At 64.6% G+C, this 23,978-nt stretch overlaps 6 pseudogenes; all 6 read left to right on the top strand.

Annotated features, from left to right (window-relative positions):
- Positions 1-2,375: 2,375 nt before the first annotated feature.
- On the top strand, positions 2,376-2,494 carry LOC142864544 (uncharacterized; annotated as a pseudogene).
- A 3,527-nt stretch (positions 2,495-6,021) lies between these two features.
- LOC142864627 (uncharacterized) lies at positions 6,022-6,140 on the top strand (annotated as a pseudogene).
- Positions 6,141-9,669: 3,529 nt separating this feature from the next.
- Positions 9,670-9,788, top strand: LOC142864626 (uncharacterized; annotated as a pseudogene).
- A 3,529-nt stretch (positions 9,789-13,317) lies between these two features.
- Positions 13,318-13,436, top strand: LOC142864542 (uncharacterized; annotated as a pseudogene).
- A 3,530-nt stretch (positions 13,437-16,966) lies between these two features.
- Positions 16,967-17,085, top strand: LOC142864541 (uncharacterized; annotated as a pseudogene).
- Positions 17,086-20,596: 3,511 nt separating this feature from the next.
- On the top strand, positions 20,597-20,715 carry LOC142864625 (uncharacterized; annotated as a pseudogene).
- Positions 20,716-23,978: the final 3,263 nt, after the last annotated feature.

Genomic DNA, 23,978 nt, shown 5'->3' with positions numbered 1-23,978 from the left:
CCCCTTCCCGCCCCGGCCCGTCACCGTCACCGTCACCGTCACCGTCCTCTGCCCCTGCCTGACAGGCTCGTCCCCGCCCGGCCCACCACCTGGGCCACTGCCTGACTCGCTCCGCTCCTCCCCGGCCAGGCCCGTCACTGTCCTGGGCCCCTGCCTGACCGGCTCCTTCCCGCCCGGCCTGTCACCGTCCTCGGCCCCTGCCTGACACGCTCCTCCCCGCCCGTCACCGTCCTCGGCCCCTGCCTGACCGGCTCCTCCGTCGCCTGGGCCTTCCAGGGGCTTGGTGTGGACGCTGCTTCCAGGAAGCCCTCCAGGAACCCGGCAGCAGGGCGGCCGCAGCAGTCTGGCGCAGGCATCGCTAAGTCCCCTGCCGGGGACGGGGACGTGCCCCGCTGTGCCGCGGGGGGCCCAGCCTGGTGTCTTCCCTGAGGCCCTGGGGCTGCCGCTCCCCGCAAGGGGAGAGCCTCGGAGGTGGGGACCGCCTCCTGATGGGGACGTCCACGCAGCTCTCCACGTCGGATTCCGGGGCTCTCTGTCCTGCCTGAAGGCCCAGCTGGCCTGCGGGTCCTTAGAGTGGCAGAAACATCCTCAAACTGATATTGCGAGTCCGGTGGTTGTCTGCACTTTTGTGCTGGGCACCCCAGGGAGGCCCAGGGGCTGGCTGGACAACGCGGTCTGCTCGGGTGCTTTGGAGGAGCAACCGATGCCCTTTGGACTTTGGTAGCAGCGTCTCAGGTGTCTCTGAGCCCTGCGCCATGTCGGGGAGGAGGCGGGAGGGGCCGCGACCTGCAGTCGTGTTCCCGGGGTGGCACGGCATGTGGCTTCTTCCACAGGCTGCTTGGCCTGGGCTCCCTGCACCTGGGCCTTTGGGGGACTGGCCCTGTGCTTGCCAACGCTTCCTGCAGGGACCCGGAGCTGGGAGGTGGCATCTCCCAGCCCTGGGCCGGGCAGAACCCCAGCGGGCCATGCCCACAACCTCTCTCAGCACGGGTCCCCCAGAAGGCTCCTTTGGGACCAGGATTCTCCTGCGGGTGACTTCTTAAAGTCTGGCCCCTGGATGGAGGGGCTCCGGGAGTAGAGGAGCCGGAAGCGGAAGGGGGTGCCCATGCGAGGGGACATTTTCAGGCCAAGTACCAGCTTCAGCCTGATCCTCCTGGGAACCCCGGGGTGTACGTCCCACCTCCTGGTTGTCCCCCTCTGAGACAAGGAGCCGGGCTTCGCATTCCCACAGCAGCCAGTCGTGGGCTGAGGACACCTGGGGCCTTGGGAACTCCCTGGCTTCTCTTTGGATTACCATTTGGAGCTGCTTGGGAATCCTGCCGCCACACACACCCGAGTGCAGGTGTCTTCTGCACGGACTGCGGGCCTCGCGCTTCTGAATGCCACTGGCTCGCCACCCACCCACGGGTGAACCTGGTCAGGGTGCTTTCTCTAAGGAGCAGACTCTGATCCGGGCGGGCTACCGGTGTCTCTGTTTGCTCGTTTCTTTCTTCCATTTCGGGAAAGTCTTCCTTACTGGGTGTGGAAATCTCCTATGCCTTTCCTCGCCTATTCTGTCAGCTTTAAAATTCTCTTTCAGTTGCCACCCTCACAGATGGATTAGGAAACTCTTTTCAGTGCCTTCATTAGTGAAATGACCTCAAGGAAGCTCGAATCCAATATCTAATCGCCGGCTTTTAGCAAGTCCACACCCGAGGGTGGTTGGGGTCCAATCCAGCCCCGGGCCAGGCCCAGGCCCCTTGGACTGGGCCACAGGAGGACACAGAGCAGGGTCCCGGCCCCCACGGGAGCGGTGCCGGCAGTTCTCCAAGGGCTTGGGGGTTTTCCAGAGGTAGGAGATGGAGGGGACTGATTTCTTCAGCGCCCCCCAAACCACCCCGCCCCGCCCCACCCCAGCCATGGGACACATCCCGAGAGACGCCCCTACACTCGCTCCCCTCCCCCATGCGCTGTGCCCCAGCCCTGGCCCTGGGGAATAGGCGGCAGCCCACCCACAGGGCGGGGGCGCAGCTGAGAGGGGTTGTGTGGGAGGGCGGCCCCTGGCTGGGGTCAAAGGGTGAGCGCGCGTGCGCAGTCAGCGGCCGCGCGCTGGGGGTGGGGGCGGGTAGGTGAAGGAGGCGAGGTGAGGAGAGGAGGGGGGCTGGAAGGTCTCCACCTTGGCGGGTCCAGCCGTGGAGGCGCATCGTGTCTGTGTGTGTGTGTGTGTGTGTGTAGACAGCCCCCCATCCCACCCCGCCCCGCCACGTCCCTCACCTCAGTCCTCCGGAGTCCGCCCGACCGGGCCGGCGAACTCCACAGGCCCGGCGCGGGTCAGCGCTATCGCGGGGAAGCGCGGTGAGGCTGGCCTCTTGAGCGGGGCAGGGGCGCCCTCCGCGGTCTACGGCCACACCACCCCGAACGCGCCCCATCTCGTCTGCTCTCAGAAGCTAAGCAGCGTCGGGCCTGGTTAGTACTTGGATGGGAGACCGCCTGGGAATCCCGGGTGCCCTAGGCTTTTTTTTTTTTTTTGCCTGTTGCTCTGTCCCCTTGCTGGGAGCGCGGCGGCGGGGCGGCCGTCCGGCGGATCACCCCCACCCTCAGCGCCCGCCACGGTGCCTGCCGCCCCAGCCCGCACCGTGGGGCCTCCTCTTGTCCCAAGCGGGGACACCGCCGCCACGGGGCAGCATGCGTGCCATCTGGACTGTCAGGTCTCAGACCAAAGGTCTGGTCTGTGGGAACCGACACGCTGGAGGAAACCTCGAGAGTCTGAGAGGGGAGGGAGTTCCGGAAGGATTCCAGGATGTCACTTTGAGCGAGTATGTGACCAGAACTCGTCCCGTTGCTTTTGGGGTTCTATGGGCTACAGGCAGGAATCTCTGGTGGTGGCACTGGAGGTTGGGGGATCCGGAGTCACACCCAGACCTGCTCGACAGGCCTCCTTTTACTTTTCTTTTCGGATTCATTTTCTTAGAAAGTGTCTCTTATCTCTATGATTGCATTTTCTTTTCTCTCTCTTTTCAAGCAGATGATGGGAGTACAAGTATTGAGGTGACATGTGTTGCCCGTGCCCCCCTCCCCCCTGTCTCCTTATTTATTTCTCATTTTCTCCCAGCGTATTGTGGGGGTACCAATGTTCAGGTCGGGTGCATTGCTCTTTCCCCGCCTCCCCCCTCTGGTCAGAGCTTCAAGTGCGCCCATCCCCCAGTCGGTGCGCACCCACCCCCTCCCTAATGCATGTGTATGCCCACCCCCTCCCCACGCCCGCCCGACACCCACCCGATGAAGGTGATTCCTCGCTGTCCACTTAGGTGTCCATCCGTTCGTACCAATTTGCCGGTGAGCGCGCGCACGTGGTGCTCGTGTGTCCGTTCTTGGGATACCTGGCCTACTGGAACGGGTTCCAGCTCTGGCCAGGAGAACACGAGAGGCGCGCTCTCACCGCTGCTCCTCACAGCCGAATGGCACTCCGTGGTGTCCACGCGCCGCATGTTATTAATGCACTCCTGGATGGATGGGCACTCGGGTCGCTTCCACATCTTTGCGATTGTGAATTGTGCCCTAACTGTCACCCTACCCCTTACCCAGCCCGTCTCCTCTGCCCCTGCCTGACGCGCTCCTCCCCCGCCAGGCCCGTCACTGTCCTCGGCCCCTGCCCCTGCCTGACCGGCCCCTTCCCGCCCCGGCCCGTCACCGTCACCGTCACCGTCACCGTCCTCTGCCCCTGCCTGACAGGCTCGTCCCCGCCCGGCCCACCACCTGGGCCACTGCCTGACTCGCTCCGCTCCTCCCCGGCCAGGCCCGTCACTGTCCTGGGCCCCTGCCTGACCGGCTCCTTCCCGCCCGGCCTGTCACCGTCCTCTGCCCCTGCCTGACACGCTCCTCCCCGCCCGTCACCGTCCTCGGCCCCTGCCTGACCGGCTCCTCCGTCGCCTGGGCCTTCCAGGGGCTTGGTGTGGACGCTGCTTCCAGGAAGCCCTCCAGGAACCCGGCAGCAGGGCGGCCGCAGCAGTCTGGCGCAGGCATCGCTAAGTCCCCTGCCGGGGACGGGGACGTGCCCCACTGTGCCGCGGGGGGCCCAGCCTGGTGTCTTCCCTGAGGCCCTGGGGCTGCCGCTCCCCGCAAGGGGAGAGCCTCGGAGGTGGGGACCGCCTCCTGATGGGGACGTCCACGCAGCTCTCCACGTCGGATTCCGGGGCTCTCTGTCCTGCCTGAAGGCCCAGCTGGCCTGCGGGTCCTTAGAGTGGCAGAAACATCCTCAAACTGATATTGCGAGTCCGGTGGTTGTCTGCACTTTTGTGCTGGGCACCCCAGGGAGGCCCAGGGGCTGGCTGGACAACGCGGTCTGCTCGGGTGCTTTGGAGGAGCAACCGATGCCCTTTGGACTTTGGTAGCAGCGTCTCAGGTGTCTCTGAGCCCTGCGCCATGTCGGGGAGGAGGCGGGAGGGGCCGCGACCTGCAGTCGTGTTCCCGGGGTGGCACGGCATGTGGCTTCTTCCACAGGCTGCTTGGCCTGGGCTCCCTGCACCTGGGCCTTTGGGGGACTGGCCCTGTGCTTGCCAACGCTTCCTGCAGGGACCCGGAGCTGGGAGGTGGCATCTCCCAGCCCTGGGCCGGGCAGAGCCCCAGCGGGCCATGCCCACACCCTCTCTCAGCACGGGTCCCCCAGAAGGCTCCTTTGGGACCAGGATTCTCCTGCGGGTGACTTCTTAAAGTCTGGCCCCTGGATGGAGGGGCACCGGGAGTAGAGGAGCCGGAAGCGGAAGGGGGTGCCCATGCGAGGGGACATTTTCAGGCCAAGTACCAGCTTCAGCCTGATCCTCCTGGGAACCCCGGGGTGTACGTCCCACCTCCTGGTTGTCCCGCTCTGAGACAAGGAGCCGGGCTTCGCATTCCCCCAGCAGCCAGTCGTGGGCTGAGGACACCTGGGGCCTTGGGAACTCCCTGGCTTCTCTTTGGATTACCATTTGGAGCTGCTTGGGAATCCTGCCGCCACACACACCCGAGTGCAGGTGTCTTCTGCACGGACTGGGGGCCTCGCGCTTCTGAATGCCACTGGCTCGCCACCCACCCACGGGTGAACCTGGTCAGGGTGCTTTCTCTAAGGAGCAGACTCTGATCCGGGCGGGCTACCGGTGTCTCTGTTTGCTCGTTTCTTTCTTCCATTTCGGGAAAGTCTTCCTTACTGGGTGTGGAAATCTCCTATGCCTTTCCTCGCCTATTCTGTCAGCTTTAAAATTCTCTTTCAGTTGCCACCCTCACAGATGGATTAGGAAACTCTTTTCGGTGCCTTCATTAGTGAAATGACCTCAAGGAAGCTCGAATCCAATATCTAATCGCCGGCTTTTAGCAAGTCCACACCCGAGGGTGGTTGGGGTCCAATCCAGCCCCGGGCCAGGCCCAGGCCCCTTGGACTGGGCCACGGGAGGACACAGAGCAGGGTCCCGGCCCCCACGGGAGCGGTGCCGGCAGTTCTCCAAGGGCTTGGGGGTTTTCCAGAGGTAGGAGATGGAGGGGACTGATTTCTTCAGCGCCCCCCAAACCACCCCGCCCCGCCCCACCCCAGCCATGGGACACATCCCGAGAGACGCCCCTACACTCGCTCCCCTCCCCCATGCGCTGTGCCCCAGCCCTGGCCCTGGGGAATAGGCGGCAGCCCACCCACAGGGCGGGGGCGCAGCTGACAGGGGTTGTGCGGGAGGGCGGCCCCTGGCTGGGGTCAAAGGGTGAGCGCGCGTGCGCAGTCAGCGGCCGCGCGCTGGGGGTGGGGGCGGGTAGGTGAAGGAGGCGAGGTGAGGAGAGGAGGGGGGCTGGAAGGTCTCCACATTGGCGGGTCCAGCCGTGGAGGCGCATCGTGTCTGTGTGTGTGTGTGTGTGTGTGTAGACAGCCCCCCATCCCACCCCGCCCCGCCACGTCCCTCACCTCAGTCCTCCGGAGTCCGCCCGACCGGGCCGGCGAACTCCACAGGCCCGGCGCGGGTCAGCGCTATCGCGGGGAAGCGCGGTGAGGCTGGCCTCTTGAGCGGGGCAGGGGCGCCCTCCGCGGTCTACGGCCACACCACCCCGAACGCGCCCCATCTCGTCTGCTCTCAGAAGCTAAGCAGCGTCGGGCCTGGTTAGTACTTGGATAGGAGACCGCCTGGGAATCCCGGGTGCCCTAGGCTTTTTTTTTTTTTTTTTGCCTGTTGCTCTGTCCCCTTGCTGGGAGCGCGGCGGCGGGGCGGCCGTCCGGCGGATCACCCCCACCCTCAGCGCCCGCCGCGGTGCCTGCCGCCCCAGCCCGCACCGTGGGGCCTCCTCTTGTCCCAAGCGGGGACACCGCCGCCACGGGGCAGCATGCGTGCCATCTGGACTGTCAGGTCTCAGACCAAAGGTCTGGTCTGTGGGAACCGACACGCTGGAGGAAACCTCGAGAGTCTGAGAGGGGAGGGAGTTCCGGAAGGATTCCAGGATGTCACTTTGAGCGAGTATGTGACCAGAACTCGTCCCGTTGCTTTTGGGGTTCTATGGGCTACACGCAGGAATCTCTGGTGGTGGCACTGGAGGTTGGGGGATCCGGAGTCACACCCAGACCTGCTCGACAGGCCTCCTTTTACTTTTCTTTTCGGATTCATTTTCTTAGAAAGTGTCTCTTATCTCTATGATTGCATTTTCTTTTCTCTCTCTTTTCAAGCAGATGATGGGAGTACAAGTATTGAGGTGACATGTGTTGCCCGTGCCCCCCTCCCCCCTGTCTCCTTATTTATTTCTCATTTTCTCCCAGCGTATTGTGGGGGTACCAATGTTCAGGTCGGGTGCATTGCTCTTTCCCCGCCTCCCCCCTCTGGTCAGAGCTTCAAGTGCGCCCATCCCCCAGTCGGTGCGCACCCACCCCCTCCCTAATGCATGTGTATGCCCACCCCCTCCCCACGCCCGCCCGACACCCACCCGATGAAGGTGATTCCTCGCTGTCCACTTAGGTGTCCATCCGTTCGTACCAATTTGCCGGTGAGCGCGCGCACGTGGTGCTCGTGTGTCCGTTCTTGGGATACCTGGCCTACTGGAACGGGTTCCAGCTCTGGCCAGGAGAACACGAGAGGCGCGCTCTCACCGCTGCTCCTCACAGCCGAATGGCACTCCGTGGTGTCCACGCGCCGCATGTTATTAATGCACTCCTGGATGGATGGGCACTCGGGTCGCTTCCACATCTTTGCGATTGTGAATTGTGCCCTAACTGTCACCCTACCCCTTACCCAGCCCGTCTCCTCTGCCCCTGCCTGACGCGCTCCTCCCCCGCCAGGCCCGTCACTGTCCTCGGCCCCTGCCCCTGCCTGACCGGCCCCTTCCCGCCCCGGCCCGTCACCGTCACCGTCACCGTCACCGTCCTCTGCCCCTGCCTGACAGGCTCGTCCCCGCCCGGCCCACCACCTGGGCCACTGCCTGACTCGCTCCGCTCCTCCCCGGCCAGGCCCGTCACTGTCCTGGGCCCCTGCCTGACCGGCTCCTTCCCGCCCGGCCTGTCACCGTCCTCTGCCCCTGCCTGACACGCTCCTCCCCGCCCGTCACCGTCCTCGGCCCCTGCCTGACCGGCTCCTCCGTCGCCTGGGCCTTCCAGGGGCTTGGTGTGGACGCTGCTTCCAGGAAGCCCTCCAGGAACCCGGCAGCAGGGCGGCCGCAGCAGTCTGGCGCAGGCATCGCTAAGTCCCCTGCCGGGGACGGGGACGTGCCCCGCTGTGCCGTGGGGGGCCCAGCCTGGTGTCTTCCCTGAGGCCCTGGGGCTGCCGCTCCCCGCAAGGGGAGAGCCTCGGAGGTGGGGACCGCCTCCTGATGGGGACGTCCACGCAGCTCTCCACGTCGGATTCCGGGGCTCTCTGTCCTGCCTGAAGGCCCAGCTGGCCTGCGGGTCCTTAGAGTGGCAGAAACATCCTCAAACTGATATTGCGAGTCCGGTGGTTGTCTGCACTTTTGTGCTGGGCACCCCAGGGAGGCCCAGGGGCTGGCTGGACAACGCGGTCTGCTCGGGTGCTTTGGAGGAGCAACCGATGCCCTTTGGACTTTGGTAGCAGCGTCTCAGGTGTCTCTGAGCCCTGCGCCATGTCGGGGAGGAGGCGGGAGGGGCCGCGACCTGCAGTCGTGTTCCCGGGGTGGCACGGCATGTGGCTTCTTCCACAGGCTGCTTGGCCTGGGCTCCCTGCACCTGGGCCTTTGGGGGACTGGCCCTGTGCTTGCCAACGCTTCCTGCAGGGACCCGGAGCTGGGAGGTGGCATCTCCCAGCCCTGGGCCGGGCAGAACCCCAGCGGGCCATGCCCACAACCTCTCTCAGCACGGGTCCCCCAGAAGGCTCCTTTGGGACCAGGATTCTCCTGCGGGTGACTTCTTAAAGTCTGGCCCCTGGATGGAGGGGCTCCGGGAGTAGAGGAGCCGGAAGCGGAAGGGGGTGCCCATGCGAGGGGACATTTTCAGGCCAAGTACCAGCTTCAGCCTGATCCTCCTGGGAACCCCGGGGTGTACGTCCCACCTCCTGGTTGTCCCCCTCTGAGACAAGGAGCCGGGCTTCGCATTCCCACAGCAGCCAGTCGTGGGCTGAGGACACCTGGGGCCTTGGGAACTCCCTGGCTTCTCTTTGGATTACCATTTGGAGCTGCTTGGGAATCCTGCCGCCACACACACCCGAGTGCAGGTGTCTTCTGCACGGACTGCGGGCCTCGCGCTTCTGAATGCCACTGGCTCGCCACCCACCCACGGGTGAACCTGGTCAGGGTGCTTTCTCTAAGGAGCAGACTCTGATCCGGGCGGGCTACCGGTGTCTCTGTTTGCTCGTTTCTTTCTTCCATTTCGGGAAAGTCTTCCTTACTGGGTGTGGAAATCTCCTATGCCTTTCCTCGCCTATTCTGTCAGCTTTAAAATTCTCTTTCAGTTGCCACCCTCACAGATGGATTAGGAAACTCTTTTCAGTGCCTTCATTAGTGAAATGACCTCAAGGAAGCTCGAATCCAATATCTAATCGCCGGCTTTTAGCAAGTCCACACCCGAGGGTGGTTGGGGTCCAATCCAGCCCCGGGCCAGGCCCAGGCCCCTTGGACTGGGCCACAGGAGGACACAGAGCAGGGTCCCGGCCCCCACGGGAGCGGTGCCGGCAGTTCTCCAAGGGCTTGGGGGTTTTCCAGAGGTAGGAGATGGAGGGGACTGATTTCTTCAGCGCCCCCCAAACCACCCCGCCCCGCCCCACCCCAGCCATGGGACACATCCCCAGAGACGCCCCTACACTCGCTCCCCTCCCCCATGCGCTGTGCCCCAGCCCTGGCCCTGGGGAATAGGCGGCAGCCCACCCACAGGGCGGGGGCGCAGCTGACAGGGGTTGTGCGGGAGGGCGGCCCCTGGCTGGGGTCAAAGGGTGAGCGCGCGTGCGCAGTCAGCGGCCGCGCGCTGGGGGTGGGGGCGGGTAGGTGAAGGAGGCGAGGTGAGGAGAGGAGGGGGGCTGGAAGGTCTCCACCTTGGCGGGTCCAGCCGTGGAGGCGCATCGTGTCTGTGTGTGTGTGTGTGTGTGTGTAGACAGCCCCCCATCCCACCCCGCCCCGCCACGTCCCTCACCTCAGTCCTCCGGAGTCCGCCCGACCGGGCCGGCGAACTCCACAGGCCCGGCGCGGGTCAGCGCTATCGCGGGGAAGCGCGGTGAGGCTGGCCTCTTGAGCGGGGCAGGGGCGCCCTCCGCGGTCTACGGCCACACCACCCCGAACGCGCCCCATCTCGTCTGCTCTCAGAAGCTAAGCAGCGTCGGGCCTGGTTAGTACTTGGATAGGAGACCGCCTGGGAATCCCGGGTGCCCTAGGCTTTTTTTTTTTTTTTTTGCCTGTTGCTCTGTCCCCTTGCTGGGAGCGCGGCGGCGGGGCGGCCGTCCGGCGGATCACCCCCACCCTCAGCGCCCGCCGCGGTGCCTGCCGCCCCAGCCCGCACCGTGGGGCCTCCTCTTGTCCCAAGCGGGGACACCGCCGCCACGGGGCAGCATGCGTGCCATCTGGACTGTCAGGTCTCAGACCAAAGGTCTGGTCTGTGGGAACCGACACGCTGGAGGAAACCTCGAGAGTCTGAGAGGGGAGGGAGTTCCGGAAGGATTCCAGGATGTCACTTTGAGCGAGTATGTGACCAGAACTCGTCCCGTTGCTTTTGGGGTTCTATGGGCTACACGCAGGAATCTCTGGTGGTGGCACTGGAGGTTGGGGGATCCGGAGTCACACCCAGACCTGCTCGACAGGCCTCCTTTTACTTTTCTTTTCGGATTCATTTTCTTAGAAAGTGTCTCTTATCTCTATGATTGCATTTTCTTTTCTCTCTCTTTTCAAGCAGATGATGGGAGTACAAGTATTGAGGTGACATGTGTTGCCCGTGCCCCCCTCCCCCCTGTCTCCTTATTTATTTCTCATTTTCTCCCAGCGTATTGTGGGGGTACCAATGTTCAGGTCGGGTGCATTGCTCTTTCCCCGCCTCCCCCCTCTGGTCAGAGCTTCAAGTGCGCCCATCCCCCAGTCGGTGCGCACCCACCCCCTCCCTAATGCATGTGTATGCCCACCCCCTCCCCACGCCCGCCCGACACCCACCCGATGAAGGTGATTCCTCGCTGTCCACTTAGGTGTCCATCCGTTCGTACCAATTTGCCGGTGAGCGCGCGCACGTGGTGCTCGTGTGTCCGTTCTTGGGATACCTGGCCTACTGGAACGGGTTCCAGCTCTGGCCAGGAGAACACGAGAGGCGCGCTCTCACCGCTGCTCCTCACAGCCGAATGGCACTCCGTGGTGTCCACGCGCCGCATGTTATTAATGCACTCCTGGATGGATGGGCACTCGGGTCGCTTCCACATCTTTGCGATTGTGAATTGTGCCCTAACTGTCACCCTACCCCTTACCCAGCCCGTCTCCTCTGCCCCTGCCTGACGCGCTCCTCCCCCGCCAGGCCCGTCACTGTCCTCGGCCCCTGCCCCTGCCTGACCGGCCCCTTCCCGCCCCGGCCCGTCACCGTCACCGTCACCGTCACCGTCCTCTGCCCCTGCCTGACAGGCTCGTCCCCGCCCGGCCCACCACCTGGGCCACTGCCTGACTCGCTCCGCTCCTCCCCGGCCAGGCCCGTCACTGTCCTGGGCCCCTGCCTGACCGGCTCCTTCCCGCCCGGCCTGTCACCGTCCTCTGCCCCTGCCTGACACGCTCCTCCCCGCCCGTCACCGTCCTCGGCCCCTGCCTGACCGGCTCCTCCGTCGCCTGGGCCTTCCAGGGGCTTGGTGTGGACGCTGCTTCCAGGAAGCCCTCCAGGAACCCGGCAGCAGGGCGGCCGCAGCAGTCTGGCGCAGGCATCGCTAAGTCCCCTGCCGGGGACGGGGACGTGCCCCGCTGTGCCGCGGGGGGCCCAGCCTGGTGTCTTCCCTGAGGCCCTGGGGCTGCCGCTCCCCGCAAGGGGAGAGCCTCGGAGGTGGGGACCGCCTCCTGATGGGGACGTCCACGCAGCTCTCCACGTCGGATTCCGGGGCTCTCTGTCCTGCCTGAAGGCCCAGCTGGCCTGCGGGTCCTTAGAGTGGCAGAAACATCCTCAAACTGATATTGCGAGTCCGGTGGTTGTCTGCACTTTTGTGCTGGGCACCCCAGGGAGGCCCAGGGGCTGGCTGGACAACGCGGTCTGCTCGGGTGCTTTGGAGGAGCAACCGATGCCCTTTGGACTTTGGTAGCAGCGTCTCAGGTGTCTCTGAGCCCTGCGCCATGTCGGGGAGGAGGCGGGAGGGGCCGCGACCTGCAGTCGTGTTCCCGGGGTGGCACGGCATGTGGCTTCTTCCACAGGCTGCTTGGCCTGGGCTCCCTGCACCTGGGCCTTTGGGGGACTGGCCCTGTGCTTGCCAACGCTTCCTGCAGGGACCCGGAGCTGGGAGGTGGCATCTCCCAGCCCTGGGCCGGGCAGAGCCCCAGCGGGCCATGCCCACACCCTCTCTCAGCACGGGTCCCCCAGAAGGCTCCTTTGGGACCAGGATTCTCCTGCGGGTGACTTCTTAAAGTCTGGCCCCTGGATGGAGGGGCACCGGGAGTAGAGGAGCCGGAAGCGGAAGGGGGTGCCCATGCGAGGGGACATTTTCAGGCCAAGTACCAGCTTCAGCCTGATCCTCCTGGGAACCCCGGGGTGTACGTCCCACCTCCTGGTTGTCCCGCTCTGAGACAAGGAGCCGGGCTTCGCATTCCCCCAGCAGCCAGTCGTGGGCTGAGGACACCTGGGGCCTTGGGAACTCCCTGGCTTCTCTTTGGATTACCATTTGGAGCTGCTTGGGAATCCTGCCGCCACACACACCCGAGTGCAGGTGTCTTCTGCACGGACTGGGGGCCTCGCGCTTCTGAATGCCACTGGCTCGCCACCCACCCACGGGTGAACCTGGTCAGGGTGCTTTCTCTAAGGAGCAGACTCTGATCCGGGCGGGCTACCGGTGTCTCTGTTTGCTCGTTTCTTTCTTCCATTTCGGGAAAGTCTTCCTTACTGGGTGTGGAAATCTCCTATGCCTTTCCTCGCCTATTCTGTCAGCTTTAAAATTCTCTTTCAGTTGCCACCCTCACAGATGGATTAGGAAACTCTTTTCGGTGCCTTCATTAGTGAAATGACCTCAAGGAAGCTCGAATCCAATATCTAATCGCCGGCTTTTAGCAAGTCCACACCCGAGGGTGGTTGGGGTCCAATCCAGCCCCGGGCCAGGCCCAGGCCCCTTGGACTGGGCCACAGGAGGACACAGAGCAGGGTCCCGGCCCCCACGGGAGCGGTGCCGGCAGTTCTCCAAGGGCTTGGGGGTTTTCCAGAGGTAGGAGATGGAGGGGACTGATTTCTTCAGCGCCCCCCAAACCACCCCGCCCCGCCCCACCCCAGCCATGGGACACATCCCGAGAGACGACCCTACACTCGCTCCCCTCCCCCATGCGCTGTGCCCCAGCCCTGGCCCTGGGGAATAGGCGGCAGCCCACCCACAGGGCGGGGGCGCAGCTGACAGGGGTTGTGCGGGAGGGCGGCCCCTGGCTGGGGTCAAAGGGTGAGCGCGCGTGCGCAGTCAGCGGCCGCGCGCTGGGGGTGGGGGCGGGTAGGTGAAGGAGGCGAGGTGAGGAGAGGAGGGGGGCTGGAAGGTCTCCACCTTGGCGGGTCCAGCCGTGGAGGCGCATCGTGTCTGTGTGTGTGTGTGTGTGTGTGTAGACAGCCCCCCATCCCACCCCGCCCCGCCACGTCCCTCACCTCAGTCCTCCGGAGTCCGCCCGACCGGGCCGGCGAACTCCACAGGCCCGGCACGGGTCAGCGCTATCGCGGGGAAGCGCGGTGAGGCTGGCCTCTTGAGCGGGGCAGGGGCGCCCTCCGCGGTCTACGGCCACACCACCCCGAACGCGCCCCATCTCGTCTGCTCTCAGAAGCTAAGCAGCGTCGGGCCTGGTTAGTACTTGGATGGGAGACCGCCTGGGAATCCCGGGTGCCCTAGGCTTTTTTTTTTTTTTTTTTGCCTGTTGCTCTGTCCCCTTGCTGGGAGCGCGGCGGCGGGGCGGCCGTCCGGCGGATCACCCCCACCCTCAGCGCCCGCCGCGGTGCCTGCCGCCCCAGCCCGCACCGTGGGGCCTCCTCTTGTCCCAAGCCGGGACACCGCCGCCACGGGGCAGCATGCGTGCCATCTGGACTGTCAGGTCTCAGACCAAAGGTCTGGTCTGTGGGAACCGACACGCTGGAGGAAACCTCGAGAGTCTGAGAGGGGAGGGAGTTCCGGAAGGATTCCAGGATGTCACTTTGAGCGAGTATGTGACCAGAACTCGTCCCGTTGCTTTTGGGGTTCTATGGGCTACACGCAGGAATCTCTGGTGGTGGCACTGGAGGTTGGGGGAACCGGAGTCACACCCAGACCTGCTCGACAGGCCTCCTTTTACTTTTCTTTTCGGATTCATTTTCTTAGAAAGTGTCTCTTATCTCTATGATTGCATTTTCTTTTCTCTCTCTTTTCAAGCAGATGATGGGAGTACAAGTATTGAGGTGACATGTGTTGCCCGTGCCCCCCTCCCCCCTGTCTCCTTATTTATTTCTCATTTTCTCCCAGCGTATTGTGGGGGTACCAATGTTCAGGTCGGGTGCATTGCTCTTTCCCCGCCTCCCCCCTCTGGTCAGAGCTTCAAGTGCGCCCATCCCCCAGTCGGTGCGCACCCACCCCCTCCCTAATGCATGTGTATGCCCACCCCCTCCCCACGCCCGCCCGACACCCACCCGATGAAGGTGATTCCTCGCTGTCCACTTAGGTGTCCATCCGTTCGTACCAATTTGCCGGTGAGCGCGCGCACGTGGTGCTCGTGTGTCCGTTCTTGGGATACCTGGCCTACTGGAACGGGTTCCAGCTCTGGCCAGGAGAACACGAGAGGCGCGCTCTCACCGCTGCTCCTCACAGCCGAATGGCACTCCGTGGTGTCCACGCGCCGCATGTTATTAATGCACTCCTGGATGGATGGGCACTCGGGTCGCTTCCACATCTTTGCGATTGTGAATTGTGCCCTAACTGTCACCCTACCCCTTACCCAGCCCGTCTCCTCTGCCCCTGCCTGACGCGCTCCTCCCCCGCCAGGCCCGTCACTGTCCTCGGCCCCTGCCCCTGCCTGACCGGCCCCTTCCCGCCCCGGCCCGTCACCGTCACCGTCACCGTCACCGTCCTCTGCCCCTGCCTGACAGGCTCGTCCCCGCCCGGCCCACCACCTGGGCCACTGCCTGACTCGCTCCGCTCCTCCCCGGCCAGGCCCGTCACTGTCCTGGGCCCCTGCCTGACCGGCTCCTTCCCGCCCGGCCTGTCACCGTCCTCTGCCCCTGCCTGACACGCTCCTCCCCGCCCGTCACCGTCCTCGGCCCCTGCCTGACCGGCTCCTCCGTCGCCTGGGCCTTCCAGGGGCTTGGTGTGGACGCTGCTTCCAGGAAGCCCTCCAGGAACCCGGCAGCAGGGCGGCCGCAGCAGTCTGGCGCAGGCATCACTAAGTCCCCTGCCGGGGACGGGGACGTGCCCCGCTGTGCCGCGGGGGGCCCAGCCTGGTGTCTTCCCTGAGGCCCTGGGGCTGCCGCTCCCCGCAAGGGGAGAGCCTCGGAGGTGGGGACCGCCTCCTGATGGGGACGTCCACGCAGCTCTCCACGTCGGATTCCGGGGCTCTCTGTCCTGCCTGAAGGCCCAGCTGGCCTGCGGGTCCTTAGAGTGGCAGAAACATCCTCAAACTGATATTGCGAGTCCGGTGGTTGTCTGCACTTTTGTGCTGGGCACCCCAGGGAGGCCCAGGGGCTGGCTGGACAACGCGGTCTGCTCGGGTGCTTTGGAGGAGCAACCGATGCCCTTTGGACTTTGGTAGCAGCGTCTCAGGTGTCTCTGAGCCCTGCGCCATGTCGGGGAGGAGGCGGGAGGGGCCGCGACCTGCAGTCGTGTTCCCGGGGTGGCACGGCATGTGGCTTCTTCCACAGGCTGCTTGGCCTGGGCTCCCTGCACCTGGGCCTTTGGGGGACTGGCCCTGTGCTTGCCAACGCTTCCTGCAGGGACCCGGAGCTGGGAGGTGGCATCTCCCAGCCCTGGGCCGGGCAGAGCCCCAGCGGGCCATGCCCACACCCTCTCTCAGCACGGGTCCCCCAGAAGGCTCCTTTGGGACCAGGATTCTCCTGCGGGTGACTTCTTAAAGTCTGGCCCCTGGATGGAGGGGCACCGGGAGTAGAGGAGCCGGAAGCGGAAGGGGGTGCCCATGCGAGGGGACATTTTCAGGCCAAGTACCAGCTTCAGCCTGATCCTCCTGGGAACCCCGGGGTGTACGTCCCACCTCCTGGTTGTCCCGCTCTGAGACAAGGAGCCGGGCTTCGCATTCCCCCAGCAGCCAGTCGTGGGCTGAGGACACCTGGGGCCTTGGGAACTCCCTGGCTTCTCTTTGGATTACCATTTGGAGCTGCTTGGGAATCCTGCCGCCACACACACCCGAGTGCAGGTGTCTTCTGCACGGACTGGGGGCCTCGCGCTTCTGAATGCCACTGGCTCGCCACCCACCCACGGGTGAACCTGGTCAGGGTGCTTTCTCTAAGGAGCAGACTCTGATCCGGGCGGGCTACCGGTGTCTCTGTTTGCTCGTTTCTTTCTTCCATTTCGGGAAAGTCTTCCTTACTGGGTGTGGAAATCTCCTATGCCTTTCCTCGCCTATTCTGTCAGCTTTAAAATTCTCTTTCAGTTGCCACCCTCACAGATGGATTAGGAAACTCTTTTCGGTGCCTTCATTAGTGAAATGACCTCAAGGAAGCTCGAATCCAATATCTAATCGCCGGCTTTTAGCAAGTCCACACCCGAGGGTGGTTGGGGTCCAATCCAGCCCCGGGCCAGGCCAAGGCCCCTTGGACTGGGCCACGGGAGGACACAGAGCAGGGTCCCGGCCCCCACGGGAGCGGTGCCGGCAGTTCTCCAAGGGCTTGGGGGTTTTCCAGAGGTAGGAGATGGAGGGGACTGATTTCTTCAGCGCCCCCCAAACCACCCCGCCCCGCCCCACCCCAGCCATGGGACACATCCCGAGAGACGCCCCTACACTCGCTCCCCTCCCCCATGCGCTGTGCCCCAGCCCTGGCCCTGGGGAATAGGTGGCAGCCCACCCACAGGGCGGGGGCGCAGCTGACAGGGGTTGTGCGGGAGGGCGGCCCCTGGCTGGGGTCAAAGGGTGAGCGCGCGTGCGCAGTCAGCGGCCGCGCGCTGGGGGTGGGGGCGGGTAGGTGAAGGAGGCGAGGTGAGGAGAGGAGGGGGGCTGGAAGGTCTCCACCTTGGCGGGTCCAGCCGTGGAGGCGCATCGTGTCTGTGTGTGTGTGTGTGTGTGTGTAGACAGCCCCCCATCCCACCCCGCCCCGCCACGTCCCTCACCTCAGTCCTCCGGAGTCCGCCCGACCGGGCCGGCGAACTCCACAGGCCCGGCGCGGGTCAGCGCTATCGCGGGGAAGCGCGGTGAGGCTGGCCTCTTGAGCGGGGCAGGGGCGCCCTCCGCGGTCTACGGCCACACCACCCCGAACGCGCCCCATCTCGTCTGCTCTCAGAAGCTAAGCAGCGTCGGGCCTGGTTAGTACTTGGATGGGAGACCGCCTGGGAATCCCGGGTGCCCTAGGCTTTTTTTTTTTTTTTTGCCTGTTGCTCTGTCCCCTTGCTGGGAGCGCGGCGGCGGGGCGGCCGTCCGGCGGATCACCCCCACCCTCAGCGCCCGCCGCGGTGCCTGCCGCCCCAGCCCGCACCGTGGGGCCTCCTCTTGTCCCAAGCGGGGACACCGCCGCCACGGGGCAGCATGCGTGCCATCTGGACTGTCAGGTCTCAGACCAAAGGTCTGGTCTGTGGGAACCGACACGCTGGAGGAAACCTCGAGAGTCTGAGAGGGGAGGGAGTTCCGGAAGGATTCCAGGATGTCACTTTGAGCGAGTATGTGACCAGAACTCGTCCCGTTGCTTTTGGGGTTCTATGGGCTACACGCAGGAATCTCTGGTGGTGGCACTGGAGGTTGGGGGAACCGGAGTCACACCCAGACCTGCTCGACAGGCCTCCTTTTACTTTTCTTTTCGGATTCATTTTCTTAGAAAGTGTCTCTTATCTCTATGATTGCATTTTCTTTTCTCTCTCTTTTCAAGCAGATGATGGGAGTACAAGTATTGAGGTGACATGTGTTGCCCGTGCCCCCCTCCCCCCTGTCTCCTTATTTATTTCTCATTTTCTCCCAGCGTATTGTGGGGGTACCAATGTTCAGGTCGGGTGCATTGCTCTTTCCCCGCCTCCCCCCTCGGGTCAGAGCTTCAAGTGCGCCCATCCCCCAGTCGGTGCGCACCCACCCCCTCCCTAATGCATGTGTATGCCCACCCCCTCCCCACGCCCGCCCGACACCCACCCGATGAAGGTGATTCCTCGCTGTCCACTTAGGTGTCCATCCGTTCGTACCAATTTGCCGGTGAGCGCGCGCACGTGGTGCTCGTGTGTCCGTTCTTGGGATACCTGGCCTACTGGAACGGGTTCCAGCTCTGGCCAGGAGAACACGAGAGGCGCCCTCTCACCGCTGCTCCTCATAGCCGAATGGCACTCCGTGGTGTCCACGCGCCGCATGTTATTAATGCACTCCTGGATGGATGGGCACTCGGGTCGCTTCCACATCTTTGCGATTGTGAATTGTGCCCTAACTGTCACCCTACCCCTTACCCAGCCCGTCTCCTCTGCCCCTGCCTGACGCGCTCCTCCCCCGCCAGGCCCGTCACTGTCCTTGGCCCCTGCCCCTGCCTGACCGGCCCCTTCCCGCCCCGTCACCGTCACCGTCCTCTGCCCCTGCCTGACAGGCTCGTCCCCGCCCGGCCCACCACCTGGGCCACTGCCTGACTCGCTCCGCTCCTCCCCGGCCAGGCCCGTCACTGTCCTGGGCCCCTGCCTGACCGGCTCCTTCCCGCCCGGCCTGTCACCGTCCTCTGCCCCTGCCTGACACGCTCCTCCCCGCCCGTCACCGTCCTCGGCCCCTGCCTGACCGGCTCCTCCGTCGCCTGGGCCTTCCAGGGGCTTGGTGTGGACGCTGCTTCCAGGAAGCCCTCCAGGAACCCGGCAGCAGGGCGGCCGCAGCAGTCTGGCGCAGGCATCGCTAAGTCCCCTGCCGGGGACGGGGACGTGCCCCGCTGTGCCGCGGGGGGCCCAGCCTGGTGTCTTCCCTGAGGCCCTGGGGCTGCCGCTCCCCGCAAGGGGAGAGCCTCGGAGGTGGGGACCGCCTCCTGATGGGGACGTCCACGCAGCTCTCCACGTCGGATTCCGGGGCTCTCTGTCCTGCCTGAAGGCCCAGCTGGCCTGCGGGTCCTTAGAGTGGCAGAAACATCCTCAAACTGATATTGCGAGTCCGGTGGTTGTCTGCACTTTTGTGCTGGGCACCCCAGGGAGGCCCAGGGGCTGGCTGGACAACGCGGTCTGCTCGGGTGCTTTGGAGGAGCAACCGATGCCCTTTGGACTTTGGTAGCAGCGTCTCAGGTGTCTCTGAGCCCTGCGCCATGTCGGGGAGGAGGCGGGAGGGGCCGCGACCTGCAGTCGTGTTCCCGGGGTGGCACGGCATGTGGCTTCTTCCACAGGCTGCTTGGCCTGGGCTCCCTGCACCTGGGCCTTTGGGGGACTGGCCCTGTGCTTGCCAACGCTTCCTGCAGGGACCCGGAGCTGGGAGGTGGCATCTCCCAGCCCTGGGCCGGGCAGAGCCCCAGCGGGCCATGCCCACACCCTCTCTCAGCACGGGTCCCCCAGAAGGCTCCTTTGGGACCAGGATTCTCCTGCGGGTGACTTCTTAAAGTCTGGCCCCTGGATGGAGGGGCACCGGGAGTAGAGGAGCCGGAAGCGGAAGGGGGTGCCCATGCGAGGGGACATTTTCAGGCCAAGTACCAGCTTCAGCCTGATCCTCCTGGGAACCCCGGGGTGTACGTCCCACCTCCTGGTTGTCCCGCTCTGAGACAAGGAGCCGGGCTTCGCATTCCCCCAGCAGCCAGTCGTGGGCTGAGGACACCTGGGGCCTTGGGAACTCCCTGGCTTCTCTTTGGATTACCATTTGGAGCTGCTTGGGAATCCTGCCGCCACACACACCCGAGTGCAGGTGTCTTCTGCACGGACTGGGGGCCTCGCGCTTCTGAATGCCACTGGCTCGCCACCCACCCACGGGTGAACCTGGTCAGGGTGCTTTCTCTAAGGAGCAGACTCTGATCCGGGCGGGCTACCGGTGTCTCTGTTTGCTCGTTTCTTTCTTCCATTTCGGGAAAGTCTTCCTTACTGGGTGTGGAAATCTCCTATGCCTTTCCTCGCCTATTCTGTCAGCTTTAAAATTCTCTTTCAGTTGCCACCCTCACAGATGGATTAGGAAACTCTTTTCGGTGCCTTCATTAGTGAAATGACCTCAAGGAAGCTCGAATCCAATATCTAATCGCCGGCTTTTAGCAAGTCCACACCCGAGGGTGGTTGGGGTCCAATCCAGCCCCGGGCCAGGCCCAGGCCCCTTGGACTGGGCCACGGGAGGACACAGAGCAGGGTCCCGGCCCCCACGGGAGCGGTGCCGGCAGTTCTCCAAGGGCTTGGGGGTTTTCCAGAGGTAGGAGATGGAGGGGACTGATTTCTTCAGCGCCCCCCAAACCACCCCGCCCCGCCCCACCCCAGCCATGGGACACATCCCGAGAGACGCCCCTACACTCGCTCCCCTCCCCCATGCGCTGTGCCCCAGCCCTGGCCCTGGGGAATAGGCGGCAGCCCACCCACAGGGCGGGGGCGCAGCTGACAGGGGTTGTGCGGGAGGGCGGCCCCTGGCTGGGGTCAAAGGGTGAGCGCGCGTGCGCAGTCAGCGGCCGCGCGCTGGGGGTGGGGGCGGGTAGGTGAAGGAGGCGAGGTGAGGAGAGGAGGGGGGCTGGAAGGTCTCCACCTTGGCGGGTCCAGCCGTGGAGGCGCATCGTGTCTGTGTGTGTGTGTGTGTGTGTGTAGACAGCCCCCCATCCCACCCCGCCCCGCCACGTCCCTCACCTCAGTCCTCCGGAGTCCGCCCGACCGGGCCGGCGAACTCCACAGGCCCGGCGCGGGTCAGCGCTATCGCGGGGAAGCGCGGTGAGGCTGGCCTCTTGAGCGGGGCAGGGGCGCCCTCCGCGGTCTACGGCCACACCACCCCGAACGCGCCCCATCTCGTCTGCTCTCAGAAGCTAAGCAGCGTCGGGCCTGGTTAGTACTTGGATAGGAGACCGCCTGGGAATCCCGGGTGCCCTAGGCTTTTTTTTTTTTTTTTTGCCTGTTGCTCTGTCCCCTTGCTGGGAGCGCGGCGGCGGGGCGGCCGTCCGGCGGATCACCCCCACCCTCAGCGCCCGCCGCGGTGCCTGCCGCCCCAGCCCGCACCGTGGGGCCTCCTCTTGTCCCAAGCGGGGACACCGCCGCCACGGGGCAGCATGCGTGCCATCTGGACTGTCAGGTCTCAGACCAAAGGTCTGGTCTGTGGGAACCGACACGCTGGAGGAAACCTCGAGAGTCTGAGAGGGGAGGGAGTTCCGGAAGGATTCCAGGATGTCACTTTGAGCGAGTATGTGACCAGAACTCGTCCCGTTGCTTTTGGGGTTCTATGGGCTACACGCAGGAATCTCTGGTGGTGGCACTGGAGGTTGGGGGATCCGGAGTCACACCCAGACCTGCTCGACAGGCCTCCTTTTACTTTTCTTTTCGGATTCATTTTCTTAGAAAGTGTCTCTTATCTCTATGATTGCATTTTCTTTTCTCTCTCTTTTCAAGCAGATGATGGGAGTACAAGTATTGAGGTGACATGTGTTGCCCGTGCCCCCCTCCCCCCTGTCTCCTTATTTATTTCTCATTTTCTCCCAGCGTATTGTGGGGGTACCAATGTTCAGGTCGGGTGCATTGCTCTTTCCCCGCCTCCCCCCTCTGGTCAGAGCTTCAAGTGCGCCCATCCCCCAGTCGGTGCGCACCCACCCCCTCCCTAATGCATGTGTATGCCCACCCCCTCCCCACGCCCGCCCGACACCCACCCGATGAAGGTGATTCCTCGCTGTCCACTTAGGTGTCCATCCGTTCGTACCAATTTGCCGGTGAGCGCGCGCACGTGGTGCTCGTGTGTCCGTTCTTGGGATACCTGGCCTACTGGAACGGGTTCCAGCTCTGGCCAGGAGAACACGAGAGGCGCGCTCTCACCGCTGCTCCTCACAGCCGAATGGCACTCCGTGGTGTCCACGCGCCGCATGTTATTAATGCACTCCTGGATGGATGGGCACTCGGGTCGCTTCCACATCTTTGCGATTGTGAATTGTGCCCTAACTGTCACCCTACCCCTTACCCAGCCCGTCTCCTCTGCCCCTGCCTGACGCGCTCCTCCCCCGCCAGGCCCGTCACTGTCCTCGGCCCCTGCCCCTGCCTGACCGGCCCCTTCCCGCCCCGGCCCGTCACCGTCACCGTCACCGTCCTCTGCCCCTGCCTGACAGGCTCGTCCCCGCCCGGCCCACCACCTGGGCCACTGCCTGACTCGCTCCGCTCCTCCCCGGCCAGGCCCGTCACTGTCCTGGGCCCCTGCCTGACCGGCTCCTTCCCGCCCGGCCTGTCACCGTCCTCTGCCCCTGCCTGACACGCTCCTCCCCGCCCGTCACCGTCCTCGGCCCCTGCCTGACCGGCTCCTCCGTCGCCTGGGCCTTCCAGGGGCTTGGTGTGGACGCTGCTTCCAGGAAGCCCTCCAGGAACCCGGCAGCAGGGCGGCCGCAGCAGTCTGGCGCAGGCATCGCTAAGTCCCCTGCCGGGGACGGGGACGTGCCCCGCTGTGCCGCGGGGGGCCCAGCCTGGTGTCTTCCCTGAGGCCCTGGGGCTGCCGCTCCCCGCAAGGGGAGAGCCTCGGAGGTGGGGACCGCCTCCTGATGGGGACGTCCACGCAGCTCTCCACGTCGGATTCCGGGGCTCTCTGTCCTGCCTGAAGGCCCAGCTGGCCTGCGGGTCCTTAGAGTGGCAGAAACATCCTCAAACTGATATTGCGAGTCCGGTGGTTGTCTGCACTTTTGTGCTGGGCACCCCAGGGAGGCCCAGGGGCTGGCTGGACAACGCGGTCTGCTCGGGTGCTTTGGAGGAGCAACCGATGCCCTTTGGACTTTGGTAGCAGCGTCTCAGGTGTCTCTGAGCCCTGCGCCATGTCGGGGAGGAGGCGGGAGGGGCCGCGACCTGCAGTCGTGTTCCCGGGGTGGCACGGCATGTGGCTTCTTCCACAGGCTGCTTGGCCTGGGCTCCCTGCACCTGGGCCTTTGGGGGACTGGCCCTGTGCTTGCCAACGCTTCCTGCAGGGACCCGGAGCTGGGAGGTGGCATCTCCCAGCCCTGGGCCGGGCAGAGCCCCAGCGGGCCATGCCCACACCCTCTCTCAGCACGGGTCCCCCAGAAGGCTCCTTTGGGACCAGGATTCTCCTGCGGGTGACTTCTTAAAGTCTGGCCCCTGGATGGAGGGGCACCGGGAGTAGAGGAGCCGGAAGCGGAAGGGGGTGCCCATGCGAGGGGACATTTTCAGGCCAAGTACCAGCTTCAGCCTGATCCTCCTGGGAACCCCGGGGTGTACGTCCCACCTCCTGGTTGTCCCGCTCTGAGACAAGGAGCCGGGCTTCGCATTCCCCCAGCAGCCAGTCGTGGGCTGAGGACACCTGGGGCCTTGGGAACTCCCTGGCTTCTCTTTGGATTACCATTTGGAGCTGCTTGGGAATCCTGCCGCCACACACACCCGAGTGCAGGTGTCTTCTGCACGGACTGGGGGCCTCGCGCTTCTGAATGCCACTGGCTCGCCACCCACCCACGGGTGAACCTGGTCAGGGTGCTTTCTCTAAGGAGCAGACTCTGATCCGGGCGGGCTACCGGTGTCTCTGTTTGCTCGTTTCTTTCTTCCATTTCGGGAAAGTCTTCCTTACTGGGTGTGGAAATCTCCTATGCCTTTCCTCGCCTATTCTGTCAGCTTTAAAATTCTCTTTCAGTTGCCACCCTCACAGATGGATTAGGAAACTCTTTTCGGTGCCTTCATTAGTGAAATGACCTCAAGGAAGCTCGAATCCAATATCTAATCCCCGGCTTTTAGCAAGTCCACACCCGAGGGTGGTTGGGGTCCAATCCAGCCCCGGGCCAGGCCCAGGCCCCTTGGACTGGGCCACAGGAGGACACAGAGCAGGGTCCCGGCCCCCACGGGAGCGGTGCCGGCAGTTCTCCAAGGGCTTGGGGGTTTTCCAGAGGTAGGAGATGGAGGGGACTGATTTCTTCAGCGCCCCCCAAACCACCCCGCCCCGCCCCACCCCAGCCATGGGACACATCCCGAGAGACGCCCCTACACTCGCTCCCCTCCCCCATGCGCTGTGCCCCAGCCCTGGCCCTGGGGAATAGGCGGCAGCCCACCCACAGGGCGGGGGCGCAGCTGACAGGGGTTGTGCGGGAGGGCGGCCCCTGGCTGGGGTCAAAGGGTGAGCGCGCGTGCGCAGTCAGCGGCCGCGCGCTGGGGGTGGGGGCGGGTAGGTGAAGG

Source organism: Microcebus murinus, chromosome 25 (assembly GCF_040939455.1).
Source record: "Microcebus murinus isolate Inina chromosome 25, M.murinus_Inina_mat1.0, whole genome shotgun sequence".
In the NCBI taxonomy this organism is placed as follows: domain Eukaryota; kingdom Metazoa; phylum Chordata; class Mammalia; order Primates; family Cheirogaleidae; genus Microcebus; species Microcebus murinus.
The sequence above is the reverse complement of the archived record's forward strand: the minus strand, read 5'-3'. Positions and strand labels throughout refer to the sequence as shown.